This window comes from Camellia sinensis, chromosome 2 (assembly GCF_055761805.1).
Source record: "Camellia sinensis isolate YWXY chromosome 2, ASM5576180v1, whole genome shotgun sequence".
Lineage (NCBI taxonomy): Eukaryota > Viridiplantae > Streptophyta > Magnoliopsida > Ericales > Theaceae > Camellia > Camellia sinensis.
The window spans coordinates 99,429,115-99,438,252 of NC_138962.1; the positions used below are offsets into that span (position 1 = coordinate 99,429,115).

General features: G+C 34.0%; 1 non-coding gene across 1 annotated transcript; it reads left to right on the top strand.

Moving 5' to 3' along the window:
• The first annotated feature begins 8,246 nt into the window (after positions 1-8,246).
• Positions 8,247-8,407, top strand: LOC145820751 (U1 spliceosomal RNA). Its single transcript, XR_014362820.1, has one exon. It is a non-coding gene; the product is annotated as a U1 spliceosomal RNA (small nuclear RNA).
• Positions 8,408-9,138: the final 731 nt, after the last annotated feature.

The following is a 9,138-nucleotide window of genomic DNA, read 5'->3' on the forward strand; positions in this document are numbered from 1 at the left end:
TCCGCCAATGACCAGTCCAATCCAGGTAGATCATTGTATGACCAAGCAAAATAGTCCTTATATTGTTTCAGGACAAATATTGACAAAGGGAAAAGTTACAAACCCTTGGAAACTACTGATCTGAGATCTTCACCATCGCTGCGACGTGAAATTGTGTTTTAATAAATTGCAAACAAGCAAATTGATAATTTTTACAGTTTTTAAAACTGCAAATTTATGCAATTTAATGAGAAATAAATTCAAACTCTAAATTTTTATAATTTTGTAAACTGAAAATTATGTGCTCTATATGATAAATAATTTGTTTTTCATGTTTTTTACTGTTGGGAAAGATGTGGTTAAATTTTGTTATGTTTTCGCTTTAATTTCTCCCTTTCTTCTTCTTTTTTTTTTAGCAATGTTCTAGACATTTCAACGAATTTCTGGTGATGTTGAACATTCTGGTGAGCCTCTGGTGTAGTGACACGTGCAGCGTCCTTCAATTTAAAATAAATAAATAAAAAATAATATTTTTTGTAACAATTAAAAATATATAAGACTAATTGGTGCAAATATGTTGTTTTGAGACTAGATAAGTTTTGAACTATGCAAAGAGGACCTACAGGTCAGTGCCCCATAAAATTTTATTCAAATTTTGGGGTAAGAAATTACCAACTCTACAGCCTTTTGTTTGCACATTACACATTAAATCTCAAGTTTGATCATGGTAACAAAATAATTTTTAATTTTATCAATTTAAACTCTAAATTTTTTATTTGTTTTCAACATAACCATTTGCTTATTTCCATTAACTAAAATCGAAGAAAAAATAGTATAAATTAACAAAATTCAAAATTCAAAAATTATTTTATTACAATGATCAAACCTTGAGCTTCTTCTTCTTTTTTTTTTTTTTTTTTTTTTTTGCCATGTTCCTAATAATATTTGTAGTGTGCAAGCGAAAAGAATTACCCATCAACTTCCTTTTCCCCATCTCTTTTCAAGATAATCATTGAGTAGTTCTAAAATATCATATTATTTACATGATATTCCAAACCAATCAGTAGAAAAATTTTGTTAATAGACATACTTGTATTTGGTAGTTGAAAAATAAATTATAATGAACTTAGTATGTTATAGTTTATCATTAGACAAAATACAATGTAATGTAAACAAAGTCACTTTTCCTCATTTCCTCTCTCAACTTTCTTTCCCCATCTCTTTTCAAGGAAATTATTGAATGATTTGATAACACTATATTACCTACATGATACTCTAAACCAATCATATAATGAAAATGTTCATGGATGGACATGTTAGCTCGCTTTTGTTTGATACTTAAAAAACAAATAATGACTAACTTAGTATGTTATAGTTTCTTATTATTTGAAATACTATGTAAACAATATCACTTACCTACTCTCACTTCCTTATTCCCTTTTCAAATCACCCAAGTACCCCCACCACCACAAATATGTCCGCTGCCAACACTACCAGTACTATCTTATTTGGTGTAGTTTATTTGTAATTATAATCTTTTTTTAATTGAAGAGTTTGTGTCAAACTATTTAGTGCAATAAAACCGGCTCAAGCTTATTTGAAGCCCAAGGAAAAAATTGAAAGTATTGTGATCACTATTGTGATTAGAGATAATAGTTACGGTAATGGTTGGTGTCGTTGTGTTGAAAGTTAGTGAAAGCATTCTTTATATTTTAACAGTGAAATTTCATTATATAGAGACTTTTTTATTTTTATATAACCAATAGATTTTGAATTTTTTTCAATCTACTTCCTATGCATTTTAAATATATATTTAGGAACCTTCATAATTTTATTATTTTCAGAACGGACTGATTTTTTTATTTTATTTTATTTTTTGGGTCAATTTTGGGTGTTGTTTATTTGCCTTTTGTATTTAAAATCATAACAAATTTGATATGAAAAATTAAAAGTGCTATGATTATTGGGATGGTTAGTAATGGTTGTGGGGGCTATATTGTATTCAAGGTTACTGAAAACATTAGTGACATTTTAAACTCCAACACACTGTATAGAGACTTAATTTTTATTTTAATCTAATTGATGACATTGAAGTTTGAAAACTATTTAATTTTTATATTTAAAATCATTAAAAAAATTGACATGAAAAAAAAAAATTGTGATAATTGTGGTAGTAATGATAGTGGTGGTAGAATTTCACTATCCAAGTTAACATTAATATTGTGAAGTTTTACTGTTTTAACTTTAGTTTGAACAAGGAATGTTAGCCGTTTATTTTATTTTATTTTTTAATTTCTTTGACAACTTAGACTTTATTGGATATATCTCAATGAGATGATTATAAAAGGAATAAGCTCTTCCAAGTAACTCGTCATTCCATTCCTCTCCATACTCTTCTTGTGAATCTTAATCTGAACCCACACAAATAATTTGAACTTTCTATGTGACAGGTCTCGCAATAAAAGTAATTCATAAAATAAAATAAAAAAAATCAACTTCATCAGACAACTATAACCACATGAACAAATCACATTTTGTTTTAATAAATGAGAAATGCTTTTCGCACATAAGATGTGTTTGTCCTTGGTGAGCCAAAGTTTGTAATTATCCTATTCACAATAAAATTAGTAGGTAAGGCTAGCCAAATGACCATTTGAAATAAGCATAAAAAAATAAATAAATTTATCTCTAATCATTTTTAAGTATGTGCTCTATTATTTCAATGGAAGGAAAAAATAATTTTGAGTAGTCATTCCTTGCAAGAAATATAAAATGGAATTGTTACATTTTGTTTGCACAACCCTCATATCAAAATTTTCACCTTCTCATGTGACTTTTATCTCATGTGACATGGTTTTTTTCTTAAAAAAAATGGGTGTCATATATATATGATATCTACAAAGTTGCTATATATTACTGAAATAATTCACCTTAACATTTCACGTCCTATGCGACTTCCATGTTATTACTCAGCACTAGTGTTATGTTATGCCTGCAATAACCAATGCCTTTTGTTCAATTTCTTATGTCCTTTTCATCATCTCTGCCCCCATATAAACCAATGATACAGCCATTTTAGCGTGGAATTAACTTCCATTATAAAATGGGATCCATAGCGATCCCGGTTTCCCTTCCTTTAATCGTTGTATTCGGACTTAGGTTCCGTGGAGTTGGTCGTTGTACATATCTTGTTTACATCCTTTACTCCTTGTATTCGAGTTTTGGGTTGTGTTGGGCAGGTTTGAAACAGGTTGGTTGAACTTAGAAACCAAGAGTAGTTGCCCAGATTTTGGCCTTCACGCTCGAGCGGGGATTTTGACGCTCGAGCGGGCCCTTCGTTGTTGTTTGTCCGCTCGAGCGGGAGTTTCGGCGCTCGAGCGTATTTCTTCATCTTCCAGTATCTCCTCTACAGTGTTGTACGCTCGAGCGGGGGTTTTGACGCTCGAGCGGGGTGTTGTGTGTGACGCTCAAGCGGGAGAGTTGACGCTCGAGCAGAGACCTGGTTCAGTAAAAAGTTCTGGAAGTGTGTATCCGCCGCTCGAGCGGGATTGTTGACGCTCGAGCGGGAGTCTGTGAGTGACGCTCGAGCGGGGAGACTTTTATTTAAATCCGAGATCCGACTTTTGGATCACTTTTTCAACTCCTTTTCTCTCTCTTACTTTTCCAAACCTCCATTGGAGAGCTTCTCTCACTAGAACCTCAACTTCTCTCTAGGTATTGATCTAGCTAGGGTGTTTTTCTCACCTTTGGTCTTTACAAAAGTTGGGTTGATCGTCGAGGGCTTTACCTTGATCCAAAAATTTCGAGTTTTGGAGCACGTTGAGTTTCATCATCTTCTTCCCTTGAGCTCCGAATTTGAGGTAGGGATTCCTACTCACTCTTATGGTCTTTGACATAGATTTTTGGTTATTTTGATAAAGTGTTGAAGTTGGGTAATTTTGGGACTTAGGGTTTCAAAATATTAAAAGAGGGTTTTATTATTTTGATTCTAAAATGAGTATTTTGGGTTTCAAAATAGTGGTATGGTTGTTGGTTGATGAAATATGGACCATTGGGTCATTATTGGAAAATGGAGGAGAATGCCCTAATTTGTATATAAATTAATTGGTATAATTAATTTGGGAAAGTTATGGATTTATGAAATTAAGTTGTAAATAATGAAATTGGTTCATTATGTTATGAAATGGTGGAGTTGGATTCTTTAATCGCTCACTCTTGAAAACATTGATGTCTTATCTGTTGAAGCTTTTATTATCTGTTTAGAAATAATTGCTTGGGCTATCGGTGGAGGGTAGTTTTGATTGTCGTAGACAATGCATGATGGTTAGGCAAACTAAAACTAATCAATTGGTTATGTCATAGAGTATGACGGTTGATAGAGTACATTAACGCTATGTATGATTGATTGTGTATATGACCTATGTGTGGGAATGGACCTCTAAACCGGATATTGTTTGGGAGGAGATAGGGGATGGACTCCACTGATACAGCTCATATGCTTGTCAGATAATGTGTTGATACAGCTCATATGCTTATCTATGGAAGTGTTGATACAACTCATATGCTTATCTATAGAAGTGTTGATGTAGCTAATATGCTTATCTGTTGAAGTGTTGGATACAGCTTGTATGTTTATCTATTGTAAAAATGGGAAATGTTTAATATGAGTCACTGTCTCATACAAGTGGGTGGCCAGGTTCTGAGTCGTTGGTGTAAATTGTGAAATTGTTATGACATGAAAGATGAAATGGAAATGGATTATGAACTGATTGGTGGAAATTGAACATTTATCAATTACTAATGTCTTAGTTATTGCTCATACTGTGTTTAGCATATCTCTACTGGGCGCTGGCTCACCCTATATGGGACATTATTTTCAGGTACAGGTTGCATGCCACCTCCAAGGACATAGCTTGGATGATGATGAGAGTTGAAGACTTTTTTTGATTGTTTTATTTGTATCACATGTATATCAAGCCAAGGGCTTATTTTGTATAGAGTTAGTACTCTTCTTTTGTGTAACCAAGTGTTGACTTGGAAAGCTGTAAGCCTATAGGGCATTTGCTTTTGTTGTTAACATGTAATACTGTTGTAAAATTTACTCCGATGAATAGAAATGTTTGGTTTATTTTATATCAATGCATGTCAAAAGTGATGGATTTTATGTATTAAATTTGGGGGCGTTACAGGATCAAACATATCATTGATGTTAACAGGCATCACTTGAATGGGAATACTATATCATTGGGATCAAACATATCTGGTGTTATTTAATATTTCTACGTCATGTGTATATGAGGAGTCCTTTTGTGTTAACTTACCACATTGAAAGCGAACAAAAGATTGGAAGCAAGAGTAGGTGCTCATAAGAGGAGTAATGAGCTTTGTTTCAACATACTTACCCAGCCCGTCAATGGGTGATGAAGAAAGCCTATGGCCTACGTAAGTAACCTCGATTGCACTTTGTAGGGGTGCTAGCGTAAGGACTACCCAAGTTTCCCAAGCTTACATCATAATTTGTGATAGTGGAGGCATGTGTTTGCGCTGCCCTTGTCCTATTCTAAATCCCAATTCATTTGTGTTGTTAGTCTTGTTGCCTTTTTACTTAAAAAAATTGTTTTTGAAACTAGAAATACAACCTCAACAAAACCACAAAGCTTATACAAAGCCATCTAGGATAGAGGATAAATGAAAGCTCAATTTTGGAAGAAATGGAGCGAACTTTTCTAAAATTTTAAAAATCTCATACTCGACCATTATGCAATATGTGAAGCCAAATTCAATGGTTAGGATTGGGATCCTAATGCTTAAACTAAATGGATGAAGAATTGAGAATTAATACACTTTTGTGAAGTGAATAAGTTGAGGAATAGGTCTCATTTCTCGAAGTGATTTGAAAAACAAGACTATGAACTACCTTTTTTTTTTTTGCAATTAAAATTTCTAAGTGAAGCACTTTTTGCTAAAAATATGATTTTTTTTTTTTTTGGTAAATTACACTTACCTCCCTTGAGGTTTCTGACAAATATAGGGACCTTTCCTATGATTTCAATAATTACAAAAACCTCTCCTAGTTTAACTGACAATATCAAGATTCCCCCAACCCATCAATTTTACACAAATGACATTACTTGATTATACAAAATGACCATATTGCCCTTTTATTTGAACACGAAAAAACAAAAGTACCCTTTAATTCCTATATCTCTCATACCTACCTCACCAACACCACGCTCTGCCCCCCTCTCTCTTTCCTCTTGCCTCATTTCTCCTACCTATAATCTCCCCGACCACTAACAATACAATTGCATCTGGCGATCCAAAAGCCCACCAGCGATTATTCTCCTCAACCCCCTTCCTTTAATGGCGACCTCTCTCCTTCACCGCCTTTCCTCCTCTCTCCTTCCCGTCGCCCTTGCTCGTCCATCACCATGGCCAAATCTAGAAGAATATAGGGCGAGAAGGTGAGAGGGATGAGAGTTATACTTCTTCAACAAATGTTATGCACTGTCAACTACAAGAAAGCAAAACCTAAGTCCATGGGTTTACTATGTAGCCTCATAATCTTCATTGGAAAGGAGATACACCTCTTTTCATGAATTACCAACTTAATCTACTCATGCTTTTGAAGATTGAAGCTTGATTTGCACAATTTCTTTATGATTTTTGGTTGGGGGTGCACATTCAAGCAAGATCAAATCTTGATCTACTTCTAGGTGTAATGAAATAACAATATTGAAGCTCGATTTTGCAAGAATCGAGGGCTTGGGTTTTTGAATTTGTGGATTGATCACTTCAATAACCATTTTTCTCAACTTTTTTTTTTTCGTTATTTCGTTGTCTTCACTGCTGCTATGATGGGTTAGTGAGTCTTGGATGACTTCTCGAGTGTTCTGTGTTGGTCATTCTTCTTGTTCAGTTGCCTTTTTCTCATCTATTGATTTGCTTAAATTGGGTTTCTATTCTTTGTTGGAAATCCAAATAAGTTCCTATTTGAATTTTAATGTGTGTATATATATATACATATATATGTTAAACAAATTGTTCCCATGTTTATATATTTGTATATATATATACATATATCTATCTATATATTTGTATGTATATGCTAAGGCCATTCTAGTTGCTTCTGTTTGCTGGGTATTATAGTTCCCAAATTTTATGAATTGTTACTTCTGGGCAAAGACAAAACATGCCACTATGAAGTCTGCTAGTTCTTACAACTTATAATGGAATATGGAGTCCTCCTGGTTGTGTATTTATATGTATATATTGGAATGGAAAAGTGGGTGTAAGATTAGAGGAGAAAAGGTTGTGTGCCTGCAATTTTTGTATAAATTTAATGTGTGTTTGGAATGGATAATATGGAGATGGAAGTGGTAAGGATCATAGAGAGAGAGAGAGAGAGAGAGAGAGAGAGAGAGAGAATATGAGCTGATGGCAACGATGCTACTAGTGGAGGAGTGGGTGAGGATGAGAGGAGGGAAAGGAAGAAGAGCAATGTTTGTTTTTGATGTTGTGGGCTGTTTGGTTATAAGGAACAAAAGGTAATTTTGGTATTCAGTCACCATAATATGCTGATGTAAGAAATTTTCATCACCTGTCTAACGGCTAGTTAACTGAAGGTTGGTTTGTATATATTGTCAGCAAAAGTAGGAGAGATTACTGTAATTATTGAAACTACAAGGGAGGTCTCTGTATTTGTCAGAAACCTTAAGGGAGGTTAGTGTAATTTAACCCCTTTTTGTTTTTTTTTTTGTTTTTTTTTTGATATACCATGAGATCACATTGCATAGTAAAACATACTTAAAGCTAAAATGTCAAAATATAATATGCTATTTGTTCTTTTTTTTGGGGGGGGGGGGGGGTATAGAAAACTTGTTTTCTATGTTGAATGTGCTTTGGCCGGTTTTCCATTGTCTTAATTGTCAAACATAAATGGTGGATGCACACAAACTTCCACCCCCTTTTTATGTGTTCCATAGATTCCCAAACAAAGTAACTAATATAACTAAATAAATAAATATAGGAATGAAGGTATCGAACTCAAAATTAGCAAAACATCTCTCTCATATTTGCATATTAAATTCCCACTTACCAAGTGCTTATTTTATAACCTTGAAACAAACAGATCATTGTCTGTTTCGATGTTTTTTACTTATTAGCATAAATTAGTTGAGATTTGCATGAAATCTCACATCGAACAAACAGGAGAGAGAAGAGGCCAGCATGAGTCTATAGATGAGGAGCAAGTAGCAACATAAAACATACTTACCTAGACAGGGTCAATTGGTGGTCAACAAGACCCATGGCCTAGGTTAGTGACCTCCATTGCACTTTGGAGGGGTGCTCACCTAAGGTCTACCTAAGTGGTAGAGCCTACATCATAATTTGTGGTAGTAGGGGCATACGTTCGCGCGGCCCCTAACCTAAAAGTTGCTCCAAATTTTTGTTGTGGTTGATTTCTAACATAACTGGGGATTAATTATGCCCTTTGTAGTCTTGATGGTGAGAAAGTTTTGTTTTTCACCTCCTTCTAAAATAACAATTCTAATTTTATTTCTAAACTTGTAGGAAAATTAATAAGCCACAGGCATACTTTTTATTCTCAAACTCCCAGCAGTAGAATGATACTTGAGTATATTAGAGAGATATATAACCACACGCATCATTAGATGAATGAATCACGTGTTTCCAAGAATGAACTTGAATTCCCAATGATGGAATGATATCTCTATCTTTATCTCTGATGAGATGGGGTTGTTGGGTTTCTTTTCTTATCCTCTAGATAAGGTGAATCATTCAAATTTTATGTATCTCCTCGTGAGTCATGCATGGGTCATGCTACTATTGACGCCCAGACCTAGGTCTGAAACCCAACCCAATTTCCAACAAAAACCATTTAAAGTGACAAGAATTATCTGCAAATTTTGGCTAGTTTTCAATATCAAAAAGCCTTATTTCACCAAAGCAATTCCACCTTTCATTGTTTCTTCAGTTCTATTGTTATGAACCACTATTTTCATTAACAACTCTACTGGGAAATAGTATGAATAAAAGAGAAGAGTTGTTTTGTTATCTAATAATTTTATTTGAACACCTAAACTTAATCACCTGTCCAGCATTTGGACCGATGATTGGAGAGAGGTAATTGGGGCG